The sequence below is a fragment of the Nesoenas mayeri genome, assembly GCF_963082525.1.
Source record: "Nesoenas mayeri genome assembly, chromosome: 19".
Taxonomy (NCBI): domain Eukaryota; kingdom Metazoa; phylum Chordata; class Aves; order Columbiformes; family Columbidae; genus Nesoenas; species Nesoenas mayeri.
Genome location: NC_137568.1, coordinates 5,226,680 through 5,239,884, shown reverse-complemented (window position 1 = coordinate 5,239,884; position 13,205 = coordinate 5,226,680). Strand labels below are relative to the sequence as shown.

At 39.7% G+C, this 13,205-nt stretch overlaps 1 protein-coding gene across 1 annotated transcript in view; it reads right to left on the bottom strand.

Moving 5' to 3' along the window:
• The window catches only part of TNRC6C (trinucleotide repeat containing adaptor 6C), a 90,163-nt gene extending 77,573 nt beyond the window's left edge, over nt 1–12,590 (bottom strand). Inside the window, exon 1 of the mRNA XM_080356228.1 lies at nt 12,525–12,590. The gene's annotated coding sequence lies outside the window, so the exon portion shown is untranslated. The remainder of the gene's footprint in view (nt 1–12,524) is intronic.
• Between the last annotated feature and the right edge of the window lie 615 nt (nt 12,591–13,205).

The following is a 13,205-nucleotide window of genomic DNA, read 5'->3' as shown; positions in this document are numbered from 1 at the left end:
ATTTACAATAAGAACAACCGTGTCTAAGTCATCACAGATTATCTTAAAGAATCAGCAGAAGATGGATGGCACACCAGAAGACCAGAAAACGATAAAGACTGTGCATGTAACTTAAAGGGGGAAGGAATAAAAATATCACTAACAGCTAACAAGGATTGGTGGGGGGAAAAAGGCCCAATTTTTTTCCTCTGCCATAGTTACAGGCATTTTTTTTTTTTTTAAAGCATGTGTTGTTGGTTTAACGGAAATTAATTTTTCTTCATTCAGTTAAAATCCTACAATATCCTTTCAAGGGAATTAATGGGGGAAAGCCCTCAGCTACACCACTGTGGACAAGATAAGTTTATGGACAGGTTATATATATAGGTGTGATCAAGCAGCTTGAAACTAAACCTTGTAATCTGAAAGTCCAGGTGCAAAATTTGTTCCTCCAGAGAGTCAAAAATGAAGCTTCCTGAGTGGTTTTGTTTGACCACAATTTATAACTTATTAATCCCATGCTTTGGGGTTTCCAGCTATCAAATTATGCCCCTGTCACTCCTTAATACATTATTTGCCTTGATGGGGGATTCCTCCCTTCCTCTGAAACAGCAAAATATCACCCACTGCTAACAACTGTGGACCTGATACTTTGATGCTTCTGTATCTGGTCAACTTATCTTGAAGCATGCAAGGCAAAACTCATCACCTCCCCAGGAACTGCAGTCTGATTTCTTAAGTTGCCTAGAAATTCCACCAGTGTTGTGATTTATTTGGTTTGTTACAAAATGCTGTTAAGTATCTTCAGGTCTATCTGTGCTGCTCCATGGACCCTTCTCCACTGCTGCCTGTAATTGTGAGGGAGCAAACTGATCCCTATGTACCAGGCACTAGAAGTGGGGAAAAGTCCCAGAGAAGAAAAAGCCTTTATAAACTAAGGATGCAGATTAGCTATAAGTGGTAGGTCAGATATCAGGCGTTTGACAAGTTCATTATTTGAGCACTGCCCAGGTCCCACTGAACATTTGTAGGGTTTGGGGCTTTTATCATCTACAGACTTCCTTTTGTTTAGATTCTCCTGGACTGTTACCACAGAGAGACTGCGTACTCATGAGAGTTCTGGAGTACAAATGGGAGTGTTTCAGGAGATGTATTTTAAGTCTTCATTACAGACTAGTACAGACCAATAGGAGTTGATTTCCAGAGCAAAACTGACTTGACAGCCACACTACCCCTGTTTCAGGTGATTTTATTAGTTGAGACTAGCAACAATCTGTTCCCATGTACTGACCACTTGCAGCACAAAAGCATTAACTGGACCTTTGGAGCACATAATCCAGTGAAATTTTATTTAAGAAGAATCCAGCTATTGTCCTCCAAGACCACTGCATTATGTCAATCAAAGCACAGCAAACAGGACAATCAGAAGGTTCGCTTCAACATGAAGTTCCCAATCCATATTAACACATTTCAGCAGATAATCCTATATGGTGTGAAGCTGCTGTCACACAGGTACCCACATCTTCTGTGAAGGTGTTGTTGCTCTCCACAGTGCAGGCCTATTGATGTATATGCAAGCTACATTCTGGGGCAACTTAAATAGTTAGTAGGGAAATCTGGGCATGGGCTAGAACACTGTACACAAAACCTCATCCTTGTATACATTTCAGGCACAAACCATACCAAAATTTGCTCCCTCAGTTTGCTGACAACACCCCAGCAGACCTCAAATATCTCATCTTGTGCGCCACTCAAGCTATGCAAGAACCAAGTAAAAAATGAACAAAACCAAACCAACCAACCAAAAAACCTCAAACACAACACAAAACAAAGCACTTGCATTACATTCACCACTCAAAGCTGGCTACAAATAGCAAGAAACATGTTATGAACTGATCTTTTCCCCAGCAACCACAGATTGACTCCTGTATTGGATACTTAACCTACAGTCTGGGAGCAGTACAGATAACCAGAGATTTACTTGCACAGCGCTGCCTCTCTCCCAGGCCTGATATTTACCAGAAGTTGATGCAGCATACAGTCCAGAGCTCTTCCATAGTCTTCCTGGGACATAATATACAAAGAAATCCAGTACCTCAGCAAGACTGCAGTATTGTTTGTTTCTTTTCAGATACTTTCTTTGTTATTTTGGTTTCTGCAAATACTTCAGAAGACAATAGTCCTGTGCCAGCTGAGGCAAAGCCCCACACTGACAAATTGTTAAACTAAATATCCCAGATTTACTGACCTAGAAGCTGAAGCAACCTGTGGACAAGTTTCTGGCTTGAATTATTCAGCTGCGCTTGAAGAACATGTCAGAGGAGCACAGCTCTCTGGGGCAGGTGCACAGGGATACTGCAAAGCAGGAGGCCAGGAAACAGGAACAGGATGTTTTGCCATGCAGCACAGCCCCCAGGCTCTCAGAGCTGAGCACTCCTAGGGATGGAGGAGCCGGTCACTGTATCACCTGTCCAACAGTAACAGCGTCAGGAGGGACAACACATGCTGCTGGACAGACAGGTAGGAACACTGCTTCTAGGTAGCATTCCTTCACACCCTTCAAGTAAGCACAGCTAAACCTTTATGCTTGTTTAAAAAAAAAAAAAATTGAAAAGGGAGCTTGCAGAACTAGTGACACATCATTTTACCTGTAGAGATTGCCAACACCCCTAGTGCTCCTTTTCTCTGTTCCATCAGAGTCACATGCCAGCACTCAACTATTTCTGAGCCCAGTCACTTTGATAACCATAGGTGAAAGCAGATTCAACTTGCATACTGCAAGAGCTGAAGACCAAGCTGCTACTCTCGCACAGGCCAAACTAGACGAGACAACCTACAGGATCAAAAAGCAGGCCACAAAATCTATGCTGAAGACAAATACGTTTATGATGCTGCCTTTAGGCTTATTCTGGGAAAAAGGTGGTGTTGATATATCTCCCACAAGACACCAGCTTGCAGCAGCTACTGCCACATACACGAGTGGCTCCAGTGTGCTGGAAAGTGAGATCTGAAAGAAATACCTCTCCTTTAGGTAGAGTTCCTGCCACAAGCACAATAGAAAAACACAAATGCACTTCCCTTGCTCCTACCCACGGGCAGGGAAACCATGCCAGACAAGTCTAAGAATAACACCAACACATACCAGCAACATAGTGAGTAGCAGCAGACGTTACCAGACACACATCACTCAAATCCAGACCTGCCTATCTGAGATGATCTCCTGAGGTGCATTCCAGCCTGAGTTTTCCTACAATATTAAAACTATTTCACAGATATGTGGCAGAAGACTGCAGAAGCCAGCCTCTAGGAATATGGCATTTGATACAGTGAATGGGCCTCTACCATCTCACTACCAAGCTCTCCAGATGTAACTGTTGAGTGTCACCTCAGGATGCACAAGCAGTAGGGAGAGATGTGCAGGATGCTGCTGCAGGTCAAGCTCACCAAGACAGACCCAGATGGAGGGCGAAAGGACAGTGGCCTCACAGGGAAGATGTGCCTCCAGACCTAGAAACAAAAAGAATTACACACTCCCTCACACTGTAGACCTCAGAAGGGTACTCCACAGTGCAGGCCCTGCCAGCATCCCAATACACAGTAAGAGCGGGTGAACGGCATAAGGTATGCATAAACTAGGCTTGGGTATGCTGGGTCTAAAGAACAAGATGCCCTCCACATTGCACATGTGCTGCCTTGGGAACCTGAAGTTCCACCATATGGACATACATCACCTTAGTATACTTGCTCTCAGATACAGAGGTAAATTAATGAATGCACAGCTCCTGACATAACAAGGCAAGATAAGATGAAAAAAGGAAAGCAGATGTCAACAGAACTGCTTGTTGCAAAAAACAGAAGGGAAATAAAGGGAATATGAAGATGCAGACTAACTATTTTGTAAAATGTTTATTCTTTTAAAAGATTTCAGAACACACAAACCTGTAATTTCCTTCTTCTGCATTTTAAAATCTGCTTGGTGAGCTCATTGAACATTCAAGTTGTTGTCTTCAAGTTTTCCAAATACCATTCTATTTAAAGGCACTGTGAATAGGGAATTCAATTTATCAAATGAATGAAAGAAGAATTCTTAGCAGGAACCCTGGTGAGCTAATCAAGAGTCACAATAAAATGTCAGGGGTCCTGGAATTCTCCACAGGAGGTTAACACCAAATTTGATCCGAGTCAAGGAAGACAAAACATACTATAGACTAATAAACTCTACTAAAAAATTGTGCACTGCAAATATATGAAAGTTTAAACACAAATGAAGAAAATCTACTTAATTGTCTTGTATGCTTTTTATTCATTCTTAATGTTTGACTACAAAAAACAAAACACTGCCCACCACAATCATTTCATTCTACTTAAAGATAATAAATTTTGAAGCAATTTAGTTTTTGTTTCACTGCATCTTCAGCTACAATGCTGTTCTGAAAATTAATACAGCTACATAATTCAAGTGAGATAAAAACCCACTACATTACTCTGTATTTAGCCTCAGGCTGGAAACTGACTCCATAAAACTCATAAAAACTTATTCTATCATCAAAAATTGAGGAAACAGAAAGGTCCAGTGTAGCACCCTTCCCTCCATAAATCTACCAGAGTCTAGAAGATTAACTCTGCATTGCTGAAAAGGTAATCCTGATTTCCATTCATTTCATCAAGTTTCAAAGTCCTCTGTTCCTCCACTTCACTTTCCACAGTAAAAGCATCTGGAACCAAACCCTGTCAATAATAAATTAGAATATCAGAGCCACCATCAGAAAGGGGCCATCATCCACTTAGCAAATGAATAGCGGTTCCATGGGGGGAGGAGAGACAGACTGGGGGAGAGATGGGGAAAGGAAACAGCCATAAACTATCATCTGAGACAGGAAAACCAGTTGCAGTAAATACCACTTTGGAAATCAATTTATGGTCAATTATGATCTTAGTAAAAACTACTTTATGCCCTCAGTTTGTCCACGAAACACCCAGGGGAGCAAATGTTCTCAGAAATATATCCAAAATGTCTCCATGCATGTTATCTGATCAGTGGATGCAGACAGAATTCCAGAAAGATCAGCTCTTGCTTGTCTGGATGCTGAGAGAGGGATGGGGGATGGAGGAGAATCACAATTTCGATACAGTTGGACTATCAGAGTGTTGTAATATCATACAGATAAAATAGATTACTTCTATCAGTCTGGGTAATTTGCTTAAAAAAAAAAAAAAAAAGAAAAGGGGGAGGGGAAGAAGGGAGGGAGGCTGTCACTGTAATACTTCACCTGGAAATTTGTGAAGAACATTTCATGTCCACAAATGCAACAAAAAATTACAGTTGAGGGTCATTTTTAAGCAAATCATTATGTAAGCATTCACTGACTAACAGCACCATTGCTTTATTCAATTATTACACATAAGTGTAGTAGCACAGTATAAAGACTGACATCACTAGATAATGTACTGTTGGTGCCCACTGAGACTTATCTTGGATCGTTCTCTTCAAAAGAGAAGGATTTCTAAAAGTTTGATTAGAAGAATAGAAACAGTAAAAATTACACATTCACCAAGCTCCAGTAAGTCGCATATAATAACATCTTTCACCTGAAACAGTGCTATTTATACAGACTCTCCTCCTCAATAGCAGCAGTTCTATTACTGTGACGAACCAAATTTAGTTCCACACCTGGATCAGACAGCTATATTTTATGATGATCAAACTAGAAAATATTTAATAGCATTTAGATTGCTACCACCAGGCTCTTCTCTTTCCATATCAGAAGAAGCTGTATTTTCCATAATAATTTTTAAATGGCTTAAAAATATAAGCACATATCTCTTTATAGTTTACATCAGATAATGCAAAGAGAAACCAAATAGTTTCATAATCAGGAAAACAAGGAGCTATGTTATGAACAGATGTGATCAGCACTCTTAAGTAAATTGATTATTTTTACGTAACAGGAAGTTTTTGCAGCATCACAAAACAAACACAAGGTATAATGCTGTGCTCTTACAGCATTACAGCCATGACACCATAAAGAGACAAAAACTATTAGATTTGCAGAAATGTAACTAACACCTTTCATTCCATAGCCAGGGAGTAAGAGACAAACTTGCAAGTGGAGCATTCATTTCAAAGCTGAAAAGTTTGAAAAAAACAGACATCACAAGCACTGGAAGCAATTCTCCTATGTTAATTAAGCTTGTGTAATTGATTAACAACATTGAGACCTACAGATAGAAGAATAATCAGGAATTCTACTCTTGACTGGCTTTGTTAACACACTGTGTAGAGTCTTACTTGATTCACACACATGCCATTAGTCTATGCCTGTAGTGCTAGTAAAGTTTTTAACTTCTCATTTCATATGAAACATAATCTTCAAGGCTTTGCGAACATACATTAAGTTCAAGCAAAAACATTATCACCAATGTGAAAGATCACCTTCTACAGTCTTTCATTAAGAACTGTGTAAGAAAACATAGTAAAATGTTAATCAGCACATACGCATCTGTACAGTTGTGGGGGTTTTTTTATTATTCTTTTGCATTCTCACTGAACTGCTTCTCTTTTCTGGGCCGGTTTTTGTTAAAGCACTGGGCTGATGCTCTTTTGTTTACGAGTAACCAGCTACTGTTTACAAACACGCACCTCCATTGTCAGCAGTAACATTAGCACCAGCCATGAAAACATTTTGGAATTCTGAAGAGCCAAAAGACCTGAGAGTCCAAGACTAGAGTAGGACTGAAAAGCAGACTGACATAATACAGATATCTGTCCGAGTTTAAAATAGAATTGGCAGAAGCCAGTTTGAACTAACAATCGATACGTGTACATACTGACCACCCAGAATGGCATCCAAAGCACTGGGAGTACTCTGTATCCCTCAAACGAAACAAAAACCTCTGCCACTTCTCATTGAGAAGACTTGCAAATGCAGTTCGAGAGAGAAAACTGCAAATTTTAGGCAGACAACACACAGGCAGAGCACAAGAAGGAAAGAAAGGAACAGGAAAGAAAACAACACAGCTAAGAAAAACCAGATATGCCATTCTAGGAGAATGCTCTTGAGGAAGGATCATAACAAAGGCATTCCCACTGTCCCTTCAGAAAGTTATCATGGGAAAACACGCACTGACCCCATTAACAAGCTATAGGAGGAAAAAAAAAAAAGGAATGGATCTGCCTCAGGAAACTGCCCATGGGCAGACATTAAACACTTCATAGCCCAGGGGTTATTTTTCTGTCCTTTTTGTTCTTTCTCTTTCTGGGGAAGGGGTGGTGTTATCTTTTCCTAAATGAGACTATAGTTGGTAGTTGTATGATAACTATTTTAAGACCCGTAAACATTTTTTTTTCTCTGAGGCTTAATTACCACGAAGGATGCCAATTGATTTGACAAGTCATTTTTTCTCTCCTCCCTCCCCCCCCAACAAATCTCATTCTCTAGCAATTCAGAGCTTACTGCTATAAACGCCCAGGCAGCCATGAGATAAATATTAGCTATTTTTAATACAAAACAATAAGCAATCGTTAACATTTCTCATGAGCGAGCTTCTAAACCACAGAATTTCTTGATAGAAATCTAAATGTGAATCTAGCTTGCAATTTTTTTTAAATGGATGTACATTGCAAAACACAGAAAAAGCAAGCTGCAGATAGCTGTTTATTACCAATGACTTCCACCTCCACAGCCCTCAAAGGCAAACTCTAAAGCTGTGTGCAAAGCCAGACAATCTGGGCATCCAGCCATAACCCATCACTGCTGCAGCACAGATAACTGTGCTCTCAAGCCATCCTTGGCTGGAAACCCACGGGGAAGAGCTCCAGAAAGCAAAGCTCAAAGCTTCTACCACTTTATGAGCTTCAATTACAAACTACCTTCAAGACCTCCACACTGAAAAGTTACAGTGCTGATTCACATCCAGAGCTAAGACCAAAACTAACCTCGATTCGCATGCTTGGTACCCTGGACAGCTAGTTATTTTACAGATGTCTTCACTGAAAGAAGCCTTTTTATTGGGATAAAGAGAGGGAGGTGTTACATTTAAAAAACTACAAAAGAATCAGCTGCATATTTAGAAGTACTGATGCAATTTCTGCAAGTAGTATAATCATTGATACAACCTTAAAAAGCATTGTGACTACTCTGTGCAAGAAGAGACTGTTATTATGATCAAATTCAGACATTTCTATCTTGTGTAGGAGATTTTAAAACATATTAGTGCCAAGGTAGGAAGCTGCAAAAAGAAAGTTTCAGAAATCTGTTATAATGATGTATGGGAATCCACAGTGAAGTTAATCATGAGTAAGTAATGATAAAATAAGCATAAGTACGTCTACACTTGGTAATTAAGATGTAAAATTAAGCCGTGCTTTTGCTAGACAATTCTCATAAATAGCTCAAATTCCTAAAAGAAGATCAAATAATACTTTGATTCCTCTGCTTTCATACATTAAGAATAACCATTTTTCATTTTACCACTAGCATTTCCAGTGAAGAGACTGTGCAGAGCACATAGATCATTTAGTAATGCAATTTACTGTCACTTCTAGGTCATCTTCCTATTCAATAAAGTATACTTCTAAATACTATTTGCCCTGGCTGATATCTTCATAATAAAGCTGAAAACCTCAAGCCATTATCAATAGAAGGATCAGCTGATCCCAAATTGGCTAAACTAAAGCATCACAGGCATTTAAGAGGTTTCCTTATCATTCATCTTTAATACTAAGGGACGGACAGGCGTCTACCTGCAGCTTCTAGGCCAAAGGGAAACCTTCTAATGGTATTACCGTTATCTTGTAATCTGAATTTTAAACAATTAAAACAATAGCGCTTTTGTGTTGCACATCTCTACCGTAACCAAAGATGATAAATTTTTAATCAGTTCTCATGTTCGAAGTCTTATATAAAGCACTGATTTTTTATATTTTTTTTTAAAGGAACATGCAGTCGACATTACGCTGCTGTACCATCAAAGAGAAGCAGCACAGTAACAAGCGCTGAGATACAAGTAATCACCAGAGACTATTTTGTTTACTTAGGAAAGGTCTGGCCATTTTATTTTTAAATCTGCAGGAAAAAAAATAATCAATGCCGTCTAGCAATTCTTTCCAAATGAAAGCCTCTTTTTACTAAGCAAAGGATGGCTCCACCCCTGACCTCCTCCTCCAGCTTGTTTTGGAAAGGGGCCAGATGACAGCATTTGGAAAAGCGCATGTTTATCTCAGCAAGGCCAGCTGCTAAGTTAACATATTACCCGTTCCCACATCCACCAGCCTTGGTTAAGTCTTAACAGCTCAAACTGAAAGTAAATGCTACTATTAGGCTTTCAATAACAAACTGCACACGAAAGAGAAAAGGTGTCTACATCGCATTTAGTGTCTGAATGGACTGTAAAAGCGTAGGTCATTTTGAGTTAACAGCAGGCAGTAAATCCCTTACATGAATAAAATTTCCTGACCTTTCTGAATGAAGTATATGAGAAACAGAAAAATGAGAGGTTTTATTTCTAGGCTCATTTAAATCTACACTTTCTATAACGTTGCTGTTCAGCAACCATTTGCTTCAAGACCCAAAACGATTACAAGCCTCTGTGTGACAAAAGCCTTAACTTGACCCTTTTACTCCAGTCTGGCAAGGTATGTATGTCACTCAGGAGCTTTGAGAACTTCAGCAAATAATCTTCAAGTTAGGAGTACTCATGCCCAATTATGTTATTTCTCACATCAATAAAATGTTATCCTATTACCTTTTCCAAGCTTTTTCAAACAAAAAAGGAGAGAATTACCTTCCTTCCCTTAAACATCAGCAAAAGATGACAGAATTCATCAAAAGCTTGTTATTGTAACAGGAAAGACAAACCGCAGAAATAAAGAAAGCAAGCCAGAGAGGTGCATTTTTCATTCATCCCAGCAAGCTCCAGCAGGCGCTGCACCAGCAGACCAGGGAAACCTCATCCCATTCACCCGTGATCAGAGCCAGATTTTGCAAGCTGCAGACATCCCTGCCAGGTGACAAAGGTGGACATTAAAGGTACCAAATTCTTCTCAACACCAAAACCCAAGGGCAGTATCCCAGAGTAAATTCCACTATGCTTTGTACTGGTACGGAAGTGTCACAGATCAAGGCTCACCCAACTCCATTCCCTATCACCCTGCACCAATGACAGCCTAATTACAAAATAATTCATGGACTGAAACAGATATAACAGCATATATAAACCAACCATATATAATACGCTACTCCGTCCAAGTCAGCTTTTAGTCTGATGCATATGGATACTTAAATTTGTCAATATGAGCATCCACATGTACAGAGAACAGAAACATTCATAAATCTTAAGTATTTTATGCTGCAATCCAGATGAGCTCTAAATAAAGAGGTTAGTTTGCCCTGGTTTTTTTTTATCATTAAAAATACTTAGTCAAAAGTAGAGAATATTTTCTAAAATACAAACCCTATCAATTTGCATCACTCTTGCCCTGAAACAAGTCTTGCCCCCAGGCTCCAGCATTTGATGGCAGCACCTTTTTGCATTTCACAACCTACCTGCCAGTCAGAAAAGTTTAAGTTGGAAAACATACGTTTTCCTTTGAAGATAAGGACAAAGCAATGCAAAGCATTACTACACTACTACTAGTCCCCAGAAAGCCATACCCACTAAAAAAGGTTTAAATTAATCTGATTTACTATAGCTTGTCTCATAGACTCAGCAGTCAAAGATTCAGAAGCAACAAGGTTACCCAACACCTGTACATAACACAACTTCTGTAACCTCACCCCAAAAAGCATCTTTAGTTGTTGCACAAGCTAAAGAACAAGTCTGCCACAGGCCAAAGTGGTATTTCTCACTAGTTGTATACAAGACTGACATTTCTGCTTTAACGTTCTGGAAATAACTCCAGAAACCAGAGCAAACAGCAGAGCACCAGCACACCACCTGGGGTTCACCAATAACACAGGGAATTGGCTAGACACACATCCGAGGGCTTCCTGAATTTGAGGAACCGTAATCATGGAAAACCCTGTGATTTGCTAAGCACAGGTTGCACCCACTGCAAGTCACCCACTGCTTCCTTAGAAAACACAGAAGTGAGAATCAGTATGTGCTTTTCCACTACTTTCTTGACACGACCAAAAAAATAACACCCGATAGGAAACTACATTTTAATTCTCAGTCTTAGGTAAATCCAAAAATCCCACCCATCGGATTTAATTAGGGTAAGATTTTAAGGACATGACTTTGTTCTGCAGTGATACCCAAGAGCAGTGCAGATGTTCTCCTACTCCTCTACTCCTGCATTGTCCTCAGAGCACCACCAACATCCACCTGATTTAAAGCTCTGCATCATCAAGCAGACACTAACAGCAGGATTTATTGGATTTTTAATTACCTTAACTGGTCTAATGTCCAGAGTAAATTTCAGTATATAAATTAGCGTCAATTCGTCAGATACATACATATGCATAGAAGAGGAAAAATATGCAACAGACACGGGTATGACGTACTGAAGATTGTTTCTAAATTTAAACTGGCTGTTTTAATTGAACAAATATCTTCCCACAGATACACTCCCATTTTAGCACAAAATAAAACTGCCACAAAGTATGACTAGCAGTATTATATTTAATGGAAAAAGGAGGGGGGGAAACAATTGAGTTCAATAAATCCCATAATTGGGCCTTCAACTGATTACATATTAAGAAGATTAACCTTTGACACAAACTTGTGATACAAACAAAGAAGATTCAAACAATTAATAAACTTCCAGCGTTTCAAGATTTCTCAGGTTAACAACTGAACCCTCCCCATTTCCTTCCCCTTAAGCGTCGCCGTTAGAAGTATAAATTCTGTTTAATGTTCTCTCCCCCACCGGACGACATTTCGGGTTTAGACGAAGCTCTCTGAATACCCAGGAGAAAACTACAGTAGTGCCTCGTAATCTCATTACGTGGGCGAGGAGAGGGGAAAAACGAAAAAAAAAAAAAGAGCTCTAGAGAGGTTAACTTTGAACAGAAAGCAGCACGAAGGACAAAGCTGGAGCCTCCTGTGCTCACCGAGCAGAGCAGCAGTGCTGCCCATACCCACACCGCTCATTTTCCACATTCAGGATCATTTCCAACAGGCTCTGCAGGCATTTTCACACGTGTGAGTTATAAAGCAAGTGGCCACGACCATGGCTGCAACAGAAGTCGGTTTCATGTCTAAGTGGCACAAGCACACTCAGAAACCTCATTTCTGTTTGCTGTTTTGCCCACAGCAGCTATTCGACCTGGGAAATGGTACAGAGAAAAATACCGAATTCTAGCATGTAGAACAATCCTGCAAGCTGCTTAAAAAACAAACAAACAAAACCGAAAAAAGCACACCTGACAAAAATAAATGGATTTTGAAATGTTTTGGGGTGCTACTTACTACGCTAAAAACCAGTAAAAACAAAAATCTGGTTTAGACTTGTGAGAAAAGGAGGTATGCACTGGCTTAGCAGGTCTCTTCCACTGCTAACTTCTACCGTGCCCAGATTAAAAGAGGCTATAATCCCTTCTTACCTTTTAGTCTTTTCTTTATGGGGCTCTTTGGCAGCTTTCGATTCAGTCTTGCTGTAAGGAAACAAGTGAGTATTTTGTCTACTGTGTAGGGGTCTTTCTGACGTGTTCCTTTCTTATTTTAATGCCTCTTTTTTTTTGTAAGTGTACCCGTAATTTCACGATTCTGAATACGAAAAAATCTCACACGGCCAAAAAAATTAAGTTTTTGTTGTTGTCGTTTACCCCCCTCAAAAAACAAAAAAAGTCTGCACACAGGAGAAGAAAAAAAAAAAACAACAACACACAACAGATCAACAGGAAAACACTATCCAAGTAGAAAAGCAAAGAGCTTCAGTGTTATCCAGCCCAGAGGAGAAGTGCAGCAAAGGCAGGTCCAATTCCAAAACGAGCTTTTGACTTCCAGTGAAGCAAAATTTAAAAAAAAAAGAGACCAAGAAACCAAGACAAAATACACCTTGAAGTCCCCAGCTAAATTTTTGCACGAGTGTGTCTTAAATACAAGTTTGTTTTTATGTGTTGCAGCAAAACCCACGAAAGCCAGGATTTTGGATTGATCGGGATGAGTTCTCGTATGTGTGTCTTGATGGGTTCTCAGTCCACATGGAGGAACATCTGAGGGTGGTTTTGTTTTTTAAAAAGTGCAAATCAAAAAGGAGAAATTGGGACCCAGAAAATAGTTTT